Below are 22,788 nucleotides of genomic sequence, written 5' to 3'. Positions count from 1 at the left end.
CACATTTAATGGATGATCTGAACACCCAGTTAGCATGCTTCCCGGAAGTGTTTCATGCGTCATTCTCCTGAAATTTTTCATTGTTGGTTGTGATCAAGCAATCCATATATTTTTCTCCCCTTTAAGACAGATACGCAACTGGTGCAATATAATAAATGTTGAAATCAAAGAGGCCCAACTATTGAACATATGCATCAAAGCAGAAAAATTGTTGGCATAGTTGTATAGATCACCTTATGATGCATTTGAAGAGGTTATAATTCGGTAGCATGCATAAATACTTACAAGATAGAGCATTTAATTGAACTTGATTGAATCCATTCTCTATGGCGATGTATTCCAATGTCAAAATAAGGTAGTAACCAAGTGAAGCATTTACAAGAGTAGAGAACACAGGGGAAAAATGAGACGCCAAAACAATTTTCAGTTGGACATGTGTTTATGGAAGAATAAGCATAAGGCGTAATATATTTTCTGCGACAGAATTCTTATGATGAAGCTGAAAAATTGGCCAAGTTGAGAAATCTACCTACAACCTATATCAATATTTTTCTAGATTTAAGAAATTAATATATAAAAAAAGACTAGCATTAAATGAAACTAATGAAAAAATGAAACAAATACTCATACCTAACATATTGAGATGTGCAGATAATTAATATTCATGAGAATGCTTCCAAAAGAGAGCTTCAGAGCCAAAAGTTTTATCTTTTCTTTCACCATGGAAAATAAAGAACAAATTAGTCATAAATATTCACGATTCAAGCATTTGCATGTATTCCAAGAATTATTTGTGGAAAGTTATAAAGATGCATGTTCCTTTCCAGCCCAATAAGGAATCCAGCTTCAACGAGTGCCGCTAGGAGGCTTCCAGTGTTATACCCGTGCCCAAAAACCTGGGCTAATTTCAACTTTTGGACATTCCAAGAATTATTTGTGGAAAGTTATAAAGATGCCTGTTCCTTTCCAGCCCAATAAGGAATCCAGCTTAAACGAGTGCCGCTAGGAGGCTTCCAGTGTTATACCCGTGCCCAAAAACCTAGGCTAATTTCAACTTTTGGACATAAGTAATGCAACCCAGGTGACAACCACTAGTAATTTATGGATTTTTCGGGCTTAAATAGTAAAATATGCCAAGAGATGGGTCCCACACATTGGAAACACCTTAGAAGGGCCCCATTCAACTTAAATATCCATTTCCACACAAAGGGACCAATTCGGCCTTCACCGGTGAACACCTCCAGTGAATACATAGGCCAAAACTGGGTTATTTGGCCATAGGGCCCGGGCCCTTGCACTTGTGCACCTTAAACCACTCCTAATAGTTGGGACAACATATTGGGGAATGGATTAATATATTGAGACACCCCAATGTGGGCCCAATAGTGCCAAATGACGGATCAACCCAGTAGTGGGTGAAAACCTATTTTTCCTCCAAACGGTCCTTAGGCAACTTAGTGGCTATAAATAGAAGCCCTTGCCTTTCATTTCTCCACCTAACAAAGAAAAAAAAAAGAAGAGGAAGGAGAAAGGAGAAGAAGAAGAAGAAGGAGAAGAGCAAGGGAGGAGGAAGAATAGAGGGAGCAAGGGGAATACTTGCCTACCCATTTGAGGTAAGTCGTCCCTCACTCTCTACCTTCTATGTAATTGCCCCTCTCTCTCTCTCTCTCTCTCTCTTCTATTTCCACTCTCTAGTGAACTAATGGGAACCACCCCAACTAAATCTCACCTCCCCACTCACTAAACTTACATATTAGGAGTGGGATTTGATGTTGGGGACTTGTCTTCGCAAGATTAATGGTTCAATTTGAACCCATGAACCTTCCTTAGTGAAATCCCATTTCAAACCCCAACTTGGGTAACACAAAAACCTAATAATGAGGAAATTTCCTAAAACCCACCTTCCCACTTGTCAAGGCTACAAATTAGGAGAGGGGTTTAGTGTAAGAGACTTATCCTAGAAAGATTGATGGATCAATTTGAGTCAATAAACCCTCCCTAGTGACCCTCAATTTTGGTAACTAAACCTTAGAAATGGTGGGTTTTGCCCAAACCCTCTATACCCCCCTATTCAAACCCAAAATTGGGTTAGGGAAAATGAAATTAAATACATGCATAGTGGATTAGGGTGACCACATAGGCCATTGGTGGTCACCATATAAACCCTCAACCAAAATTCCCTAACTTAGCTTAGTCGCGACTTGAACTTTGGGGAAATTTGGGTGCATTGTGTAAAACCCATCTTAACCAACCCATTGATTACACTTAATCTAAGTTAATTGTGGTGGGAGAACATCCCCCATGTATAAATCAGCACTGTAGTCATAAAACCCCCAATTTGAGAACGATTTCAGAGGAAAGAGAAATAGGAAATGAAGCTAAAACATGTGCATTTCTCTATGGGTGATTTATGTTCTTAAAAATTTTATGTATCCTAGGAGTAGAACCAAGAGGTGATGAGACAATGCGGCTTGAAGCCTGTCCATCATCACCTAGGATTCGAGGTGAGGGGATTTTGTGTTATTTTATGGAATGTTTGTAACATGTCATCCATACGTGCATTCATGGTAGTTGCATGTTAAAATTGTTTCCTGATTAAATATTAAATTATGGATGTTGATGATATTGTTATCTATAACATGATGTTGCATATTATAAACTTGTTTTATTCAGTGAATGTGATATTGCATAATGGTATGATGGTGTGTGTATGAGTATGACTATGATATGGAATGTGGCATGTTAGAATGTATTGGGTTAGGAGAATAACCACCCTAGTGCTACACCCCTTGCCAGTAGGGGGTAAGGTCCTGGCTATCCTACAACTCGGGTGACCGATGGGTATTCTGGGACCGTGGCTATAGGATGGGATTATTCGTTAGGGGTTTACGGGGGTGATCGATGGGTTTTTTGGGACCTTGCAGGTTCTTAACTCACAACTAGTGTATATTATGGGTGACCAATCGGTTTTTCGGGACAAGGGATATCCCCTATGTTGCAATAGCACTAGTACCCACTATGGACTTAGAATATATTGACTAGGAAATTAAACTGGGTACTACACCCTTGCTAGTAGGGGTAAGGTACTAGCTATCCCACAATACGGGTGACCGATGGGTTTTTGGGACCTACAGGCTCTTTACTCGCAACTAGTGTATATCACTGGGTGACCGATGGATTTTTTGAGACTAGGGATATCCCCTATGTTGCAGTAGTACCCATACCCTAACTTTAATTAGTATAGTGGATGGACTCGTGTGGAAATTTAACTGAGTGCTACACCCCCTATCCTATAACTCGGGTGACTGATGGATTTTTCGCGACCGTTGTTATAGGGTGGGACTATTTTTTAGGGGTTTACGGGGTGACCGATGGGTTTTTTGAGACTTGCAGGCTCCTTACCCATAACTAGCGCATAATGCTAGGTGACCGATGGGTTTTTCAGGACTAGGGATATCCCCTATGTTGCAGTGGCATTCACAACCTAATTTAAATTAGTTTTATTGATAAGCTTGTATAATCCTTGTTGTTCCATTATGTTGCAACACATGTGTATTCGTTTTACCTTGTAAATCTTTATTGTTGTATCCATAATTGTTTGAGTATGTGTGCACCCTTTATTGGGCTTCGTGGAAGCTCACCCCCATTGTTGCCCTTATTTAGTGGATGATTTAGGTAACCATTCGGAGTATGCGGTTGAGGAGCCAACTCTCGACGGAGGTGACCTCTGGGATGAGGAACTAGCTATGCATGAGGACGGATGTGTTTGTGATGATTGTGCATTCGGAGCACTTTGAGGATGAGAGTATCATCTTCCTTTTTTATTCTTTTGTTTTACACATTAGATGTAGCCCTAGTGGTATAACCGTAATTATGACTTTTGATGCTAAAACATTTTGGTAAATATGGTAAATATCATTAGAGTTCACCAGTTGTGTTATATTCTGATTATTATTATATATGTGATCGTAGATACATTTCATAATTTTATGCACTTAAAGTACTGCATCATGGATCCTGGATGGATTGTGGACACGTATGTGTATCCATGTCACCAGCCTTCAGGTGAGTAGAGGCGGGGTGTGACATCTAGTGCCAACATCTTTTCCAGTAACAACATATTTACTAACAAAAGCCTGAAATGTTTTCACTGGAAACATTAATCACAACCGACAATGCAAGAATTCAACTTAAAATAGAGAGCAGTATAACACCTTTGGACCACTAGCGATGTATGATTAAATTAATGAGCCATAGAGAACATGTTATTCGCAGATGTGTAAACCTAGGCAGAATAAGAAGAGAGTTAGATAATGCTTCCTGCCAAATGGCCTAGCGATAGTTATTGTTGAGCTTAGCGCTAGGCGCTAATCCTAAACAGCGACAGGGCCGATAGGGGCATTTATGTCCTATCTCGGCCCCATATCTCTGTGATTAGGTTTTTCTTCTTTATGGGGGTATTTTTATACTTTTCTTCAGCACCATTTAATATAAGTTTTAAGGCATAACCTACGATCAAACTATTCTGGTCTGATTGCAGGTCACTCCTCTCTTTTGATTGCACCTCTCTCTCTCTTCTCTGCTATTTTCTTCTTCTCTTCTTTCCTCTATTTCTTTATTTTGATTACAGGTTTATGGGATTGTAACATGGTATCAGAGCCTCTGTGATCAAGCCATGGTATCTAACCTCAGAGTGTGCAGCCACTTACTACTGTGTTTGCTATGGCTTAAATCACATGGGTGTTAGATTATGTCCCTTTGCTCATTTTATTAATTGATAATCAAAAACTGATTTTTGACAGGGCTTTTTATACCTCATCGATTTTTGCCCCATGGTATGTAATCCTAAACTCTAAACCCTAAACCCTAAACCCTAAACCCTAAACCAAACCCTAAACCCTAAACCCTAAACCCTAAACCCTAAACCCTAAACCCTAAACCCTACAGGTGATTATTTGTTTGGTGATGACTATGGAGCGATTAGGTCTTAATAATATGGCTCTGTAATAGAATCCCCCATTCTATGGTACTATATAAATCTGCATACATTGTTTGTTTGCCTCTACATCAACAATCCTTTCTATTTTTTTTTTATTCCTCATGGTTGAGACCAAAACTACCATTGCTACATCTTCCTCGGACAATGTCAATGTCCAAATTACCTCTATCAAGCTCAAGGGAAGTTCAAATTACCTACTTTGGGCTCAGTCTGTGAAGGTTTATCTTATGGCCAAGGATAAACTTTAGTATACTACTTCTGAACCTCCTCCATCATCTAACAAGGGTTATAATGAATGGATAAAGGAGAATGCCTTGATTTTAATCTAGTTGTGGAATAGTATGGAACCAGATGTTGCTACAAATGTCATGTTTCACTCTACTGCAAAGGGAGTATGGAATGAATTAAAGGAAACATACTCTTAGGAAAAGAACATGACTCGTATTTATGATATTTATGTGAAGCTATTCCAGTTTCGCCAATCTGACAAATCTCTTCCAGAGTACTATAGTGCTTTCAGGAAAATGGTTGAAGAACTCAATGTTTTTCAGCCCTTGACCACAGATATTGAAAAATTTTTGGCTGGGTTAAATAATCATTTGAAGGTAGTGAATGGCCATCTACTTGTAGGCGATACTGTTCCTACTCTGAATGACATTTGTTCGTGACTGCATCGTATTACTTCATTAACTAAACCTGATCAGTATTCCAAAGATAATTGCCTTCTTTGCCAATTGTGGACGTGGTTGTGGTCGTAGTCGTGGGGGAGGTCGTGGGTCGGCTAGTTGAGGTTCTAGTGGATAGCCGTCTAATCGTGCATCTCGCTATTGCACTTACAGTGGGAAGTCCAACCATACTGTTGAGACTTGCTGGGCAAAGCATGACAAGCCAGAGTGGGCCACCCAGTTAACCAATTATGCAGTGTCAGATGACAGAACTGACACAGTGTCTTCCACTGATACTAAGCCGATAACTTCCTCAGGAGATTCGTCTATCAGTCTGCGTGATGACATCAATTAGTTACTCCGGTGCTTGTACACTTGAGGCATCCTCTAATACATCTAATGGTGGGTCCACATCCGCTGCCACCCTAGCTCATCAGCCCTTCTTTCCACTACTTCTACCCCCTGGATCATTGATTTAGGTGCTTCTGCCCATATAAGTGGTAAGTCATCACTTTTTAAAACCTTTTCTTCTTGTACCAATTCTATATCTATTATTCTTGCCAATGGTGCTTGCACACCGGTTCTAGGCCATGGTACTATCTCACCTACATCCTCACTGAATTTATCTTCTGTGTTATATGTATCATAATTTTTATTAAGTCTTCTCTCTGTGAGGCAATTAACTAGTTCATTAAATTGCTCAGTAACCTTCTTTCCCTCTTACTGTGTTTTTCAGGATCTTCACACGAGGAAGGCGATTGGTAGAGGGCGTGGAAAAGATGGTTTATATTATCTCAACTGTGGCTCTCCTACTTCTTCTGCTGCTACTACTGCTGTTGGGGATGCTCCTTTCCAATGGCACTGTCGTTTAGGGCATTTGTCTTTGTCTAGGTTGAAACTTTTATTTCCTAGTTTTAAGTCTATGCTTAGGTTCGAATGTGAAGCCTGTGAGTGGGAAAAACATCACCTTGTGTCCTTCCCATCTCGTTCTGTCTCGTAGTCCATCTTTATTTTCTTTAGTCCATTCTGATGTATGGGGTCCTTGCAGAGTTAGTAATAGATTTGGTTTTCGTTATTTTGTGACCTTTGTGGATGATCATTCTCGTCTTACATGGCTGTATATGTTAAAGGACAGATCTGAATTTTTATCTGTGTTCCAGAAATTTTATAATGAAATAAAAATTCAGTTTGGCATTTTAATTAAGATTTTTTCGATATGATAATGCTTTAGAATATGCCCAAAATGATATTTTTGATTTTTGTGCCAACCGTGGAATGATACACCAAACTAGTTGTGCCTATACCCCATAGCAAAATGGGGTAGCAGAGCGTAAGAATCGGCATCTCCTCGAGGTAGCTCGAGCTATTATAATACATATGCATGTTCCTAAACATTTTTGGTGTGATGGGGTTTTAACTGCGTGTCACTTAATTAATTGCATGCCTTCTTCAGTTCTCTCAGATAGGTCTCCTTTTTCTATTATGTTTCCTACCTTACCAAGTTTTCCTCTTCCTCCCTGAGTCTTTGGGTGTGTGTGTTTTGTCCATAATTTGCATGCACAAGTAGATAAATTATCTCCTTGGTCTATTAAGTGCATTTTTTTGGGTTATTCACGTACTCAGAAAGGGTACAAGTGCTATGACCCTATTACTCACAAGAACTTTGTTAGTGCCGATGTGACTTTTTTTAAGGCACATCATTTTTTCCTCCTCAGGTGTCTCAGTCTGGTATGGAGTGGACTTCTTCATCTCCTCCACCCATTCGTTCTCTCATTCCCTTTCCTGATGTTCCTAGTGCTAGTGACTCACCTCCTCTACAGGTTGCACAAGAAAAAGGTTGGACAGCCGAGTGTAGATACCAATACTCTAGATGATTCACTTCCTCTATTGCCGCCTTCCTCTGGAAAAGCTCCTCCTCCTCTGCCTGATGACTTACTAATTGCTCAAAGGAAAGGTACACGCTCTTGCACTCAAAAATATATGGTTCTATATCTTATTGATAACTTTGTTTCCTTGTCTCATCTTCCCTCGACCATCCATGGTCTTGCTCTGTCACTTTATACTAACCCTATTCCCCCCACCCATAATGATGCCTTACGTATCCTTGAATGGAAAGCTACCATGGATGTGGAAATAGATGCTCTCTTGAGTCATGGTACCTAGAGTCTGGTAAGGATTTGGTGAAGTGTCGCTGGGTGTACACTATTAAGTATCACTCTGATGGCTCTGTTGAGCGGTTGAAAGCCCGTCTGGTTGCCAAGGGGTATACTCAGATATATGGGGTTGATTATTTTGAGACCTTCTCCCCGGTTGCTAGATTGAACTTCGTTCGTTTACTTATTTCTCTTGCTATCAACTTTGATTGGCCCTTATTTCAGTTGGACATCAAGAATGCCTTCTTGTATGGTGACCTATAGGAAGAGGTGTATATGGAGCAACCTCCTGGTTATATTGCTCAGGGGGGAATAAAGGTCATGTGTGTCGCTCATACAAGCTATCTATGGACTTAAATAGTCCCCTCGGGCATGGTTTGACAAGTTCAATACTACTATAGTGACTTGTGGATTTTCTTAGTGTTATTCTGATCATTCTGTCTTTGTTCATCGCAGAGGTGATAAACTAGTGGTATTAGTAGTTTATATTGATATTATTCTTACTAGTAATGAAGAGGCAGGAATTTCTGAAGTGAAGGCTTATACAAGCTATCTATGGACTTAAATAGTCCCCTCGGGCATGGTTTGACAAGTTCAATACTACTATAGTGACTTGTGGATTTTCTCAGTGTTATTCTGATCATTCTGTCTTTGTTCATCGCAGAGGTGATAAACTAGTGGTATTAGTAGTTTATGTTGATATTATTCTTACTGGTAATGAAGAGGCAGGAATTTTTGAAGTGAAGGCTTATCTACAGCAATACTTTCAGACCAAGGACTTGGGCCAACTTCACTATTTTCTTGGGATTGAAGTGATCCGATGCAAGAAAGGGATCAATCTGTCTCAAAGGAAATATATGTTGGACCTTTTATCTAATATTGGTATGCTTGCATCTAGACCTTTTGATATCCCTATGGATCATCACCAAAAGTTTAGGGTTAATGATGGCAAACCTCTCCAGGATGTGCATCATTATAGGAGTTTGATTGGCAAGCTGATTTATCTTACTGTGACTCATCCTGACATCTCCTATGCTGTTGAAGTCCTCAGTCAGTTCATGTAGTCTCCTCAGAAAGCACATTAGGACATGGTTGTTCGTGTTCTTCGCTACTTAAAGGGTGCTCCTGGAAAAGGGCTGATCTATCGTCCTAATCGGTATATGGAACTAGTTGGCTATTCTGACGCTAATTGGGTTAGCTCTGCTAGTGATCGTAGGTCCACTATGGGTTATTGCACATTTGTTGGAGGTAATCTGGTTACATGGCGTAGTAAGAAGCAGACTACCATTGCCCAGTCTAGTGCAGAGCAGAATACAGAGCTATGGCTCATACCACTGCTGAGTTGATGTGGCTACGGTCTTTACTCTTAGAGTTGGGGTTTCCAGTAACCAAGCCTATGAAGATGTATTGTGACAACCAAGCTACGTTGTACATTGCTAGCAATCCAATATTCCACGAGAGGACCAAGCACATCAAGGTGGACTGCCACTTCATTCCTGATGTTGTTCTGAAAAAGCTGATTGAGACCCTGTTTGTTCCTTCATCAGATCAGTTGGCTGACATGTTCACTAAGTCTCTATTTGCTCCTAGTTTTTGTAATGGTTGTACCAAGCTGAGCATGGGTTATGTGTATGCTCCAGCTTGAGGAGGAGAATTGAATTTAGCACTAGGTGCTAATCCTAAACAATGACAGGGCTGATAAGGGCCCTGTGGTGAGGATCCATAGGGATATCAATAGGTCTGGATGCAAGCATATCAGTATCAGATAAAAGGTCCAATATATATTTCCTTTGAGACAGATTGATCCCTTTCTTGCATCGGCCCCATATCTCTGTGATTAGGTTTTTCTTCTTTATGGGGGTATTTTTGTACTTTTCTTCAGCACCATTTAATGTAAGTTTTGAGGCATAACCTGCGATCAAACTATTCTGGTCTGATTGCAGGTCACTCCTCTCTTTTGGGCGTCTCTTTCGATTGCACCTCTCTCTCTCTTCTCTGCTCTTTTCTTCTTCTCTACTTTCCTCTATTTATTTGTTTTGATTATAGGTTTCTAGGATTGTAACAGTTATGATGCCAAGAAATGGCTGATCGACAACAATTACAGTTATACTGCAAGTTTTGTTTGTAATCTTACATGAAAATCAGCCATAGATCAGCTGGATGATCCAATGGGCGAGAGGATCCATCACAGTTTGTAATCATCTTGATGTCTGGGTAGGAATTTCTTATGGCATAATAGAATTTGTGGTAATTTCCTGATAAGAAAACAGTTCACAAAAAACTTCAGGTTATTAAGGAGTTTTATATCAAACTCACTTGAAAAATAAAAGGAAAATCTCATGATAAAGGATTCCTTTATCATGCAAAAACTTAATGGGTGAATCATATCTATCAATAATAGGGATTACTGAATGATATACATGACATAGCCAAATATCAAGCATCTTTCTTAATCAAAATCAGAATGTATAAACCACTGCCAATGATAATATAGAGTATAAACATGTTACCATTCAGTCATGTCGAAGAAAATTTCTTCAAGCTATCGGTCACATACAGCCATACAGGTTATTAAAATAATTTCTAGACAGTGCCCCCCCCCTCAAAATCAGAATGTATAAACCACTGCCAATGATAATATAGAGTATAAACATGTTACCATTCAGTCACGTCGAAGAAAATTTCTTCAAGCTATGGGTCACATACATGTTATTAAGACAGCCCCCCCCCCCCCCCACCACCCAAAAAACAAAAGTTTTTGAACAGCTGACAAGTACATGTTTCGTGAGGAAGGAAGATTACTGGAGAGAGAGAAAGAACCAAAAGTAACACAGAACAGAGAAGAGAAATGTTGAAGAAAATTATACAATATCCATCGTTGTTTCAACAAATGATAACTATAAAATTCCATTAGGAACAATATATTTGTATGTGATAGCACAATGAGCACCTTCCAAATAAAAATTCTTTGTATAGGTATCAATATCAACCAGCAGAAACTAAAGTATCAATATCAACCAGCAGAAACTAACTTTCAGGATTTATGATGAGGGAGCATAATGTAGACAAACCCCAAATCAGAAAAATCCAGCTAGAGATTAATACTAACAGGATCAGTTAACAGGGACAAACCAGAAAATTGGGTGAAAAGTGGTGCCACATGGTGAAGAATTTGACAGAAATATGACCCCCAAACTTAAATAAAATAAATCGAAAGATATCAGGGATAATAGAAAAAATTCCACCCATTTCATTTCTCCTCCTTGTTTTTGCTCAGATCCACGTCGCTGACCCCATTTAGTTGGGATTGTTGTTGTTGTTTTATAATATTATGCAGGATTTGTCTAAGTTTACTGTCATACGATATCTGTTCTGTCCATTCTGTGCAACAGAACTTCAGACATGCATTCCTCTCTGACCAATGGTCAGATGATCTTCAATTTTTTGTAAGTTGTCTCAGACCCTGCAGTAGTGGGAGCCTCATGCACTGGGTTGCTCTTTTTTTTTCCCCTACTCCTTCCCTTCTACAGTCAATCCAATTTTGGTGTTCATCCAACAAGACACTTGTGAGTTTTATTTGTTTTTCTTTGAGTTTCTAATTCTGGATTTTTAGTTTCTATTTTCTGTCCTTGTGTGTTTCTCCCAATCAAACCATCACCGTGCTTTATTGTAACCACATTGTCACCCCATTAAGGCCTCCTTTGTATATTAGTTTCATCTCCATCGGATGTAGGTTTTGTTAGTTCTAACTCCATTTATTTTCTGCCCCTATTTCTCAGTTTTCTGGTTCACTGCTATTCTCATTTCTCATAGGTTTGCTAGTGTTTGTTACTTCAGCCTAGTGTGCCTCATCATGGTCTCTTCTTCTTTTCAGATTCCAATCTGTTCTTAGGTTTCTACATAGCTAAGCTCGATCCTTATGCTGGTTTTAACTGAATTTCCAGATCTGGATCTAGACACTAGTATGGATCTTGGATCTGGGCACAAGTGAGGATCTTGGATCTGGGCACAACTGTGGATCTTGGACGTGGTTTGGACCCAGATATGGATCTATATTTAAGATATGCAGCATCTCTTTAATCAAGGTACAGTCAGATTTTAATGGTTATTTCATCATCAACAGGAATCAATGCTACAGGGGGCTCAAGCACAGGTAAAGGTCCACATCCAGGACTGTACATTTGTGACTGAAATATTAGGATAATGGTAACTGAGCTAATATTCATCCACCGACTTGGTAGGTTACATTGATGTTTTAAAGAATTAGACAGAACCCAATGGTTAAACCAAAAAAAAAAAAAAAAAGCGAATCAATAGCTTCAATTCTAACTGAGCTATAATATACATCAACACTCCCCTGCACATGCAGGCCATCTTGACACTGTGCATGTAACACATACACGTGCCCACACATGACACCAAGGAAAAAGAAGTGGGGGGAAAACTCTCTTTGACACTTCCCAAGAGTCAAATACTCGACCTCCCTGCTTTGATACCATGTTCACTACCGTTTCACCTAAAAGCTCGAACTTGTAGGGAAGGGCAGCATTAATGTATACATCAACAAAAAGAAAACAAAAAAGTAGTGCATCCATACCCATGTCACGTCTACTACAAGTAAAATGGAGGGAGGTATCATAATTGAGCACATCATAAATGATAAGAAAATAACAAGGATTATGGATCTGAGTGGGGGAGCTTGTGGCACAACGGTTGTGTTGCACTATTGCAACATGTTGGTCACTGGTTCAAACCTTGGAAACAGCCTCTCCTGCGAAGCAAGGGTAAGGCTGCGTACATTTGCCCCTCCTAGACCTTGCAGTGGGAGCCTCGTGCACTGGGTTGCTCTATGGATCATTGAAAAATAAAGATCAGGCAGTAACCAAATTTCCTTGATTAATACTTGTTAGTCTCTTTACACCTTAAACACCAATTAAAACAACGGAAAGATATTTCCATCTAAATTGTCTTGAATAAATCCCTACCAAAACCGAGAAGTTTTACTCCTCACCTTTGTGTACTAAAATCAATGCTTTCTTTCAGGTAGAAAAGTCAATGATAATTTAGTTTGTATTGAAGGCACTGGCCATGTTCTATCTTTGAATACTGCCTCAAACCTTCCAATCCAAAAACGAAACAAGAAATACAGTAGGAAAAAAAAAAAGAAAAAAAAATGCATACCTTTGTAATTCTTTTTCCAACAATCCTCATTCCCTATTGCAACATATCTCAAGTCAAATGGTTCTAGGTGTCCCATTTCTGCTCAAACAGATCCCCATTTTGAATCAGGATCACCTCTTGCAAACTCAATGCTATCAAGAACATCTTGCATCATTATTACATACTTAACTTTGCATATAGAAGCCTCAAGAATGAAAATATTTGATTTGTCATTTTAAACTCTCTGGGAAGATTAATGAGCCTAACTATGTTATGACTGTCATCAATAAGTTATGACAAACACTGTTTTTCTAATGTTATCCTTTTTTTTTTCTTTTTTCAATTATAAGTGCAGTCGCTAGGTAAACTAGATTTACGATTACTCCAAATCAATAAACATTTTGTGCAATGTCCCTGCAGCAGGAAGAGGCAGTTGTCATTTGAAAGGAAGTGGCCCCACCTCAGAGGGGTTTTATCATATTAAAAAAATTTGACATAATCCTCTTTTTGTACTTCCGTAGAAAGTTTAGGATTTTCTTCATGTACAGTAATTTCTTTAGTGCAACCCACGAAGGCCAATTTGACATGACGTGTAGGGAAACGTGAGAAAGCACAAGTTTTCGCGATCAAATCTACCTTCATGTTCTTCCAATCATTGTCTACCCACTTTGATGATGTGCTTTGAAGATGGACATACACGACAGCAAACACTAACAAGTTAACAAGAAGGACAGCAAGAAGTAATGAAAAAAACATCATTGCCTCCATCAACAAACTCATCAGTTTCAGCACTCATGCACCATAGCTTGTGACACAATACTTTCCTAGCATTCATCATCCATATGTAGCATAGCCAAACTCCCATTACGTAGTTGAAGACAAAAATGAAAGATATGAGAAGACATGAATGAAAATAAAGTTTAAGACCTTTAGCTCTGGTTTGGCTCTGATACAAATATTGCAGTTCGGGGTTCTAGAAAAAATCTAGTGCCAGAAAACTGCTACTGCCCAGGATCCATATGGAATCGATAGAACTAATATAGGACGGTAGGACCATAATAGAAGAATAGAAAAGAAATTATATAACTTAAGAACAGAGAGGAGAAGTAGAAGCAGATATTAGAGAACATGAAGAATAGAGGAAAAAAAAAAGAGAAGATGGAGCACCTAATCTCAGAGATGAACAGAACTAGGAGGAGGGAGATCAGATATGGAATACCAATCCCATATGCACAGCTCAACAGCTCCAAAACTGTAAAGAAAATCAAAATATCTTTATTCAAATCATGCTAACTAATGGGGGTGTATACACATATCAGACTTAGAAATTCCCATCTAGACTCGGAAAAGGACTCTTGAACACCCTCTTATACTGAACTGAATTTTTCTCAAATCAAAATTCTTACAAAGCTATTATCCTAATCAAACTGAAGCACCTAATTTTACTACTAATATCGTGTAGTAACTGCAACCCCACTTTATGTGCTTATAAATTAGGCGAGTTACATGAAATTCAGGAAAATCAAAGGCCCAACCTATAACATGATCACCCAAAGCTTATTTTCAGCCCATTGAACTGCCAACTGCCCCTTGCTAGTCTTCCACCTAATACTCCATATGGGATCATAGTCTAATGCAAAATGCATCACCAAATCCTTGTTAAAGGCATTGTAATCAAAAGGGAAGTGATGCAGATTTTAAAAAGAGGAGAAAAGGTTAACATACTTCTCTCCATAGTTATCTTACAAATTATGTCAGTTTAGTTAATGGGTCAATTTCAGTCTTTTGATTTGATTTGATTTGTTTTCCATTGTTCAGTCTTCATTAGTGGTACAGAGTCATCAGGCACTGAGTTTTTATGTTGTCCAGTTTGTTTTATTTTCAAGGAGTCCTAGAGTGACTAGGAACGCCACCATATTTGGCGGCAGGATTGCTTGGTCTGATTTCAGTTTAGTATTTGGAATTCTTTAATATCAATTTGATTAGGTTTGGGTCCTAGCTCATCTTAACATACAGGTTATGAGGTCAAGATGTTAATTATCAGTATTGGGCAGCGTATTGGATAGCTGGTTACAAGAGATGTATTGGAGATGATTTTTGAGAGATGGTAGATATTACGTGGTGCACATGGGCCGGGTTGGGCTGGGTTTTTGAAAACCCAAACCCAACCCTGCATCCCCTTAATTGGGCCCAGCCGTGCTAGGGCCTGAAAAAAATCAACCAAACCTACTTTAATCCAATATATAATATGGCGGGCAGCATATTATATATTATAATAATATGTACAGCAGAAGTCAGAATATATATATCAAACATATTATATACATTATAAATCATATTATATAACCAAGGTTAAGAGTCTGGGTTGGGTTGGGCCGGGCTTAGGCCTCAACCCGGGCCAGGCCCAACCGTGACATAGGGTTAGTGTTTTTTCAACCCTAAACTGTCCTCAAGGTTAGAAATCTTAGCCCAGGCCCTGTTCGAGCTCAGGTCGGGTTTGAGCCGTTAGGGTCAAATGTGCACCCTTAGTAGATATGCTTTAATACACATGGATATGCTTATGATATATGCAAAACTAGAGTTTCAAGAATTGCACACCATAGATAGGCAATAAATAATGATATCCAACCAATGTTACGGTGTCCGTGCATGCTTCGCATCGTGTGAAGCACTATGCTGGCCCACTGACTTAAGGATAATTTCCTCCCTAGCTGTGTGGAACATGTAGTTGATTAGGAGGACTGCCATGTCTAATTTTATCCTTAAGGCATCTATGCGATTCAAATTTTCAATAAGCAAGCAAGAACATTTGAAAAGGAAAAATCTATATGATTCAAATATTCATTGGCAAGTGCAAATATATGTTTGTTTACACTCCTAGGTCTTCTTTGAGTATTCATTAGCAAGTGCAAATATATGCTTTTTTACACTCTTAGGTCTTCTTTGAGTGTAGATGGGATCCACTTAGGTTTTGGCCGAAAATCAGAGTAGGAAGAAGTTTGTTTTCAAGAACTAGGATTTTTGGATTTTTCCAGCCTGTGTGTAGAGTGTATCAGTCTGCATCGTTATCATATCGGTACTGATTGATCTGTATCAGTACCATATTGGTCCGCAACAATTTGATACGATTCTTTGTATTGGTCTTGTATCGTATCAACCTGGCCAATCTCAATATGTATCAGACCATATCAACCAATCGTATCCACACTTGACACTATGTGTAAGGCCAGTAGGCCATCCCCAAGATTTCATCCATAAGGAGGGAAGTTCAGTTCTCAACTCTATTCTGTGAGAGATTTGCAGTCAGACTTGAGTGGATTCTCAGGTTTCTTGGTGGATTCCAAGGGACTACTTTACAGGTGGGTTTCCTGTTCCCTCTCTTATTCTTCATTCTTCTATTGTCCAATTTATTTGTTCATTTCACCAGGTCAGTTCCTTGATTCTCAACAACTTGCAGCACCCCTATTGTTGACTCTATTTTCAGTGAAGAAGTAATCCCAGGTTTTGTAACTGACCTACCAAATAAGGAGCTTCTTTCTATAACATGTTGAAAGAGCATCTGAGAACATTCTTAATACTAGTCAGAAATTTAGAATTGCTTCAAATATGATATTTGGGTTTCTTCTGTAGCCCATGCTCTTGAATTCTATTCTGAAATCATAATTTTGAGTGGCTAGAAATCAAGTTCTAAGAGCCTTCCCTGTTTTCTATTTCCATTAGGAATACACCTATGCACCACTATTATGCTCTCAGATCTCTGAGATCTGTTGTTTAAGAAGAGGGACTCATATATCTGTGAACCAATTTGGCTTTATGTCAGGTAAATCCACGACAGAAGCTTTCTATTTATTGAGGAGGCTCATGGAAAGATATAAAGATACCAAGAAGGATCTCCATATGATCTTTATTGACCTGGAAAAAGCCTATGACAAAGTCCCTAGATATTTAATCCTACGTGTCCTACTGAAGAGAGGGGTGTTGAGTAAATATATGGATGTAATTAAAGATATGTTTGAGGGTGTGGTGACTAGTATGAGATCTGTGGGAGGTAAGGGTAAAGAATTCCCAATCACGGATCAGCCTTAAGCCCTTATCTACTTGCGCTTATTATGGATGAGCTAACAAAGAGCATTCAAGATGAGGTCCCGTGGTGTATACTCTTTTGCCGATGATATCGTCTTGGTGGATGAGACAAAAACAAGAATTAATGCTAAGTTAGAGCTTTGGAGATCAACCTTGGAAAAAAGATGCTTTAATATTAGTAGAATGAAGACAGAGCATATGTTTTAGTCACTCTATGATGGATAATGACACAATGGTAATTGGGAAAGAGATACTGCAAAGCGACTCTTTTAAATATCTGGGATCAATTATAAATAAAGAAGGTGATGTATAGGATGATGTTTCACAAAGAATTAAAGTAGGATAGATGAATTGGAGAGGTACAACTGGAGTACTGTGTGACTGATGTATCCCGTTAAAACTTAAAGGAAAGTTTTATAGAACTATTGTTCGACTAGCTATGGGGCGAAATGCTGGGCTGTGAAGAAATGTCACATTACGAAGCTATTTGTAGCAGAGATGAGGATGTTAAGATGGATGTGCGAAAAAACTAGAAAGGATAAAGTAAGGAATGAAAGTATTAGAGCTAATTTGGGACTTGCCTCGATCAATGACAAGCTCCCAGAAATTCGTTTCAGGTGGTTTGGTCATGTTCAACAGAGGCATAGGGACACCCCATTAAAGGAAGAGTGATATGATTCGGATTGAAGGAGCTAAAAGAGCTAGTGGTAGGCCTAAAACGATCACAGGAGAAGTTTTGAGGAATGACATGCACAATTTGGGTCTTGTACCAAGTATGACCTTAGAGCCTATTGTAGAGCAAGGATCCATGTAGCTAATCCCATTTAGCTCAGATTCTCCTAACTTGTTGAGTTGCGCCTCTTTCCTTTTTTACTTTCATCTTTCATTCGTTATCTTTCATTTGTCACTTTTCACTTTTCATTTCTCATCTCATTTCCTATCCCTATTTTCTCATTCTTCATCCTCCCTTTCTGTCTAGACCTCAATTTTCCCTAATTTTGTTTGGGTCCATGAAGCCGACCCCATTAAGCTGGGATAAGGCTAAGTTGGTTATCTGTGAGATCTGTTACAGCAGGTAGCACCCATCTAAACAAGTAATTGACCTGAGATTCAGGTCAATCAGATCATCTGCATCGAGTTTTCAATTTTCTCCCCAAGTTCCTCAATTCTGAACTTCTCTGGCTTCTATTCTAGTTATTTTGTTCTGTTTGTTCTGCCTTATATTTGCTATCAGGAAACCTACGAAATATCCTTCAATATTTGAGTTTTTCCAACTTTCTCGTGCCCTGTCCCTCATATCCTAACCATCTCATTTGTTATTTTATACAAAAACAATATAAGGCAGGACAGCTGATAAATGCCGATTTCTTGGTGCCTATGTCAATACATAACTTTTAGATACACCATTACCAAAAGTATCAAACAAGAAATTAAGGAACAATAACAATAGATGAAGTGCAGTCCAGTATACAAGATTTACTTATAGAACTTGGTCATTGGAAAGCATATTTTGTGGAGTTGATTAAGTAGAAGCATATGAGGTTTCAGAAGATCCCAATCAACTGGAACATATATCTTTGATACTGTACTCTGTTCTATTGTCTTACATCACTTATAGAGAATACCAATTATTCTTGATATTATTAACACATGATGAATCATCTCTTTAATGAATGGCTATAAGTCAAAGTAAAAGACTTACCTGCACGAACGGTAAGATTGTGGGAGTATTGACCTAGTCATTATGACTAATTCTTGTTAAATGACAAAAAGACTTATCAGCATATTAGAAACCTATCACAGGAAAATCATTTTAATGAATGGCTATAAGTCAAAGTAAAAGACTTACCTGCACGAATGGTAAGATTGTGGGAGTATTGACCTAGTCATTATGACTAATTCCTGTTAAATGACAAAAAGGAAATGCTGACTTTTCAAACGAGGCAGATAAGGGCAACATTTATTGTCTTAAAGCCTGTTGTCAAGTGATAGTACCATTATTGAAGACCCATATCGGCAATGCACCAAGGTCCTCTGCTAGCTGCAGAGAAGAAATAGAAATAATTACTCGAGCAGCTTATCAAATTATAAAAAACTCACTTGATGATAAATTCACCCAGAAGGAACTATGAGGGAAAAATCCCTTAAAGAAACCTACTTGAAGAAATTTATAGTATCCAAGTCCATCATCCGTCTAGTACATCCAAACATCACCAAAGTGTCCAGGCCTCTCCTCCCAAGGACCAATGGTTTCTCACCACCTAAATGCATTTCTTAACCATTCACCTTCATCAAAACATCCACCTAATACAATATATAGGATCACAAAATTCTTTGCATTAATCCTTTTGAAACCCATAAAATAGAACACTGCCACATGTTGGCTGTAAAACAAAAGGTAAAGACTTCTGCAGAAGATTGAAAAATCCTTTTGCCTACAAATCTATTTCCAATAGCCAGAGAAAGTTTCTTACAGTCATAGTAAAAAAATTGGGTCATTTTAAGTTTAGTCAAGTATTGTTCTTGGACAATGTCAATATAAATTGTAGAATTTCATAGATATTACAGGTTTTGTGAAGAAGCTGAAGAACCTATCAAGTTTCAGTCATCAATGTGAAGGAAAGGAAAATCCACAATCCACATAAGGATCACAAAATTCTTTGCATTAATCCTTTTGAAACCCATAAAACAGAACACTGCCACATGTTGGCTGTAAAACAAAAGGTAAAGACTTCTGCAGAAGATTGAAAAATCCTTTTGCCTACAAATCTATTTCCAATAGCCAGAGAAAGTTTCTTATAGTCATACTAAAAAAATTGGGTCATTTTAAGTTTAGTCAAGTATTGTTCTTGGACAATGTCACTATAAATTGTAGAATTTCATAGATATTACAGGTTTTGTGAAGAAGCTGAAGAACCTATCAAGTTTCAGTCATCAATGTGAAGGAAAGGAAAATCCACAATCCACATAAGGATTACCAACATTTCAACAACAATGAACCTGCTGTAAGGAATGTTGCAAATGGGTTTTTTTTGTGGGACATTTCAACAACAATGAACCTGCAGTAAGGAATGTTGCAAATGGGTTATTTTTGTGGGGTGGTATCTAGAGATTTTAGCGATGGCCAGTCAAAATGCAAAATGCTGCCAGACACATGGTGTTCAGCTCAAGATATTTGAGCGTGATTATCACACTTGCTGTTTTTAAAAATGGTCTCAAAAAGTATTAGGAGATCTAAGAAACTATAAATTTCAAGTGGACAAATTTGGTACAGATAGCCCTTTTGCAGCCACCAGTTCAGCTACACGCCCGCATCTTTGAATTTTAAATGAGAAACACAGCTGGTTGCATGGTAATTCAGCCTTGGAATGCAGAACCAAAGAATTTAAATTCCTACGTGGAATGGTCGAATGGAAGAATCAAGTCTTCCTTGATTCTGCAATAGGACAAATTGTGGGCATGATAATAGGCAGCCAACCACTCTTGGACATTTGTTTCTGCACTTAGACCTATATTGTGGGCAAAAGCTTTTGGACCTGTGCTCCAAAAAAATATAGGCTCTGAGAAGCAAGGGTCAAAATTTTGAATTTTTAACACCATTTCGCCCCCTGCCAAAACCAAAATGTTTTGGCGAAATGGTATTCAGACCTAGAGCCCACAACCATTTCAAATGAAGAATCTTGAGGTGGGGGGGGGGACCATCATCTTGTTGACTTTTAGGACTTAAAATATTCTGTCATTACGCTCAGCAAGAGATCCATTTGAGAGCATTACTGTTCCCCAGTTCTGAGATGACTCAAAACAAAAGAACAAGGAACCATGGGTTACTTGTTCTTTTGTATGAGTTTTCCAGTTGTACTAGAAGGATGCAATGAAGCAACATGAAACTCAGATCCATATGAATAATCTTCACAAATAATGTCTCTACTTGCCTTTAGTCTTGGTATTTAGTCTCCTTAAAATCAATAAAGCTACTCATTCCCACAGAATCCAAGTTAGAAGTCCTCTCAACTGTTAGGAAGGATGTGGATTGTATTGAAAATGAATTAAAAGCCACACCACTATAGAGTAAAAAAATTTCTGTCACTACGTACAGCATCATCCAAGATTCAATGCTTGAAATATACACCAAGATAATGGCTACCTAGTTTGAAGAATTCCCCAAATTAAAAACTAACCCTCAGCCTCCCCACAATCACTACCTAGTTCTACTGCCCTAGGTATTCAACATCTTAGGCTGCTAACATCCAGCAGAGCTTAGGTTAAATGAAGGGTGTTGAGATATTATGAATGTTTTCGGTGGTTACTAACATCCCTTGTCCTGATTGTACCTTGACAGAAGAGTATTCAATTTTGAAAGTTTTCTTTCTCAGTAGAACCGCATTCTAATCTAACAAAGTATCCATGATAGTAAGAGATGAGTTTTAAAAAATTCCAAATTCAAGTAGAAGCTCTCAACCTAGTATTAGGACATCATTAAACCAAGGAATGAAACAGCTTAATGAGTGCCGAAAGTAAATACAATTGTAGTTTCATACCAACAACCCATCCCTCAAGCAAAGCAAGAATTTAGCATATATGGCATGTGACAGTTAAGAAACCTCAAGTGCACAAAAAAACCCCTCGGAGGAAGTCACTACAATCTCTAAAATCCCTTTAAATATAAAAATTAACACAAAAACGAGAGTTAGAAGGAAGAGGAAGATTTGTAATGATTAACGATGGGTCGAAGTGTTCTAATGCGAGTACTGGAAGAAGAATCAGGAGGATAGAAGTAAGAAATTACATACCAGGCTGGGATCAGCGATAGCAGATAGTTATTTTTGGCTCCGGCTCTCTTTGGAGTTCCGAGATTGGAAAAATATAAGGGGCGAGATATGCCGTTTTGTTTTTTGAGCCGACGCGAGTGAAAATGAATCAGAATTCAGGAGAGGAGGAGCTCATATCCTCTAACTGGCTTACTCTCCCTCATTGTGGTACAGGTACTGAAGTGGTTTTGGACTTCGGATAAGGAAATCGCGGCAAAGCTGAGCGATCCTCCGTCCCGGCCTCCATCGCTGCAACGCTGAGCGATCCCCTGCCCCTGCCTCCACTGCTGTATAGCCCCCTGTTTCCCTCTGCTGCAATACCTCTTGGCTCTCACCCCTCCCATGAAGCCCCATCCTCGAGCTCAGTCTCCCTTCACTTCTCTCTCTCTCTCTGGAGATTTTTTTTGCGTTAATCCAGCTTGACAAACGGCGAGACTCGTTCTTGTAAGACAAAACGGCAAGACTTGTCTTTAGAAGCCAAACGTCGAGACTTGTATTTAGGGCACCGTTAGAAAAATTCATCAGTCGCCACTCCAAGACGAATTTCAAAATTTAAAACGGTCAGAAATTTTCAAGACGAATTTCAAAATTTAAATAATGAATCATAGTCCCATATGACCGTTGCCATTCCGAACGGTACAAACATGTAAGGACCTTTTTAGCCCCTCAAGGAAAAGAAATGCGTACCGAATAATTAACAAACATTATAGAAAGAAAAAAAAAAAACTTTAACAAACATGTAAAGACCTTTTTACCCCTCTACCCCCCTCCCCCGAAAAAGAGGAAATTACATTCCCCTCCCCTGCATGTTTCAAGTATTACATAACTCTCCCCTACGAAGTTTGAAAGTACACTCCCTTCCCTTCTAAGTTCTAGATTCAATCAACCGTATCCTGACCGTGAGTGAGGAACCGTTAAGT

At 38.7% G+C, this 22,788-nt stretch overlaps 3 long non-coding RNA genes across 3 annotated transcripts in view; 1 reads left to right on the top strand and 2 right to left on the bottom strand.

Moving 5' to 3' along the window:
- LOC122058341 overlaps positions 1-18,684 on the bottom strand; it is a 54,415-nt gene extending 35,731 nt beyond the window's left edge. Inside the window, exons 1-2 of the long non-coding RNA XR_006133728.1 lie at positions 12,999-18,684; positions 9,952-10,072 (exon numbers count right to left, since the gene is read on the bottom strand). This is a non-coding gene — a long non-coding RNA (uncharacterized LOC122058341). The remainder of the gene's footprint in view (positions 1-9,951; positions 10,073-12,998) is intronic.
- Positions 997-6,868, top strand: LOC122058340. The gene is made up of 2 exons (XR_006133727.1): positions 997-1,613; positions 6,401-6,868. It is a non-coding gene; the product is annotated as an uncharacterized LOC122058340 (long non-coding RNA).
- Positions 18,685-18,769: 85 nt separating the features above from the next.
- LOC122058342 lies at positions 18,770-22,411 on the bottom strand. Its single transcript, XR_006133729.1, has 4 exons — positions 21,851-22,411; positions 19,219-19,364; positions 19,056-19,101; positions 18,770-18,962 (listed from the first exon to the last, which is right to left on the bottom strand). It is a non-coding gene; the product is annotated as an uncharacterized LOC122058342 (long non-coding RNA).
- Between the last annotated feature and the right edge of the window lie 377 nt (positions 22,412-22,788).

Source organism: Macadamia integrifolia, chromosome 12 (genome assembly GCF_013358625.1).
Source record: "Macadamia integrifolia cultivar HAES 741 chromosome 12, SCU_Mint_v3, whole genome shotgun sequence".
Classification (NCBI taxonomy): Eukaryota; Viridiplantae; Streptophyta; class Magnoliopsida; order Proteales; family Proteaceae; genus Macadamia; species Macadamia integrifolia.
This window is presented reverse-complemented; position numbering and strand designations above follow the sequence as displayed.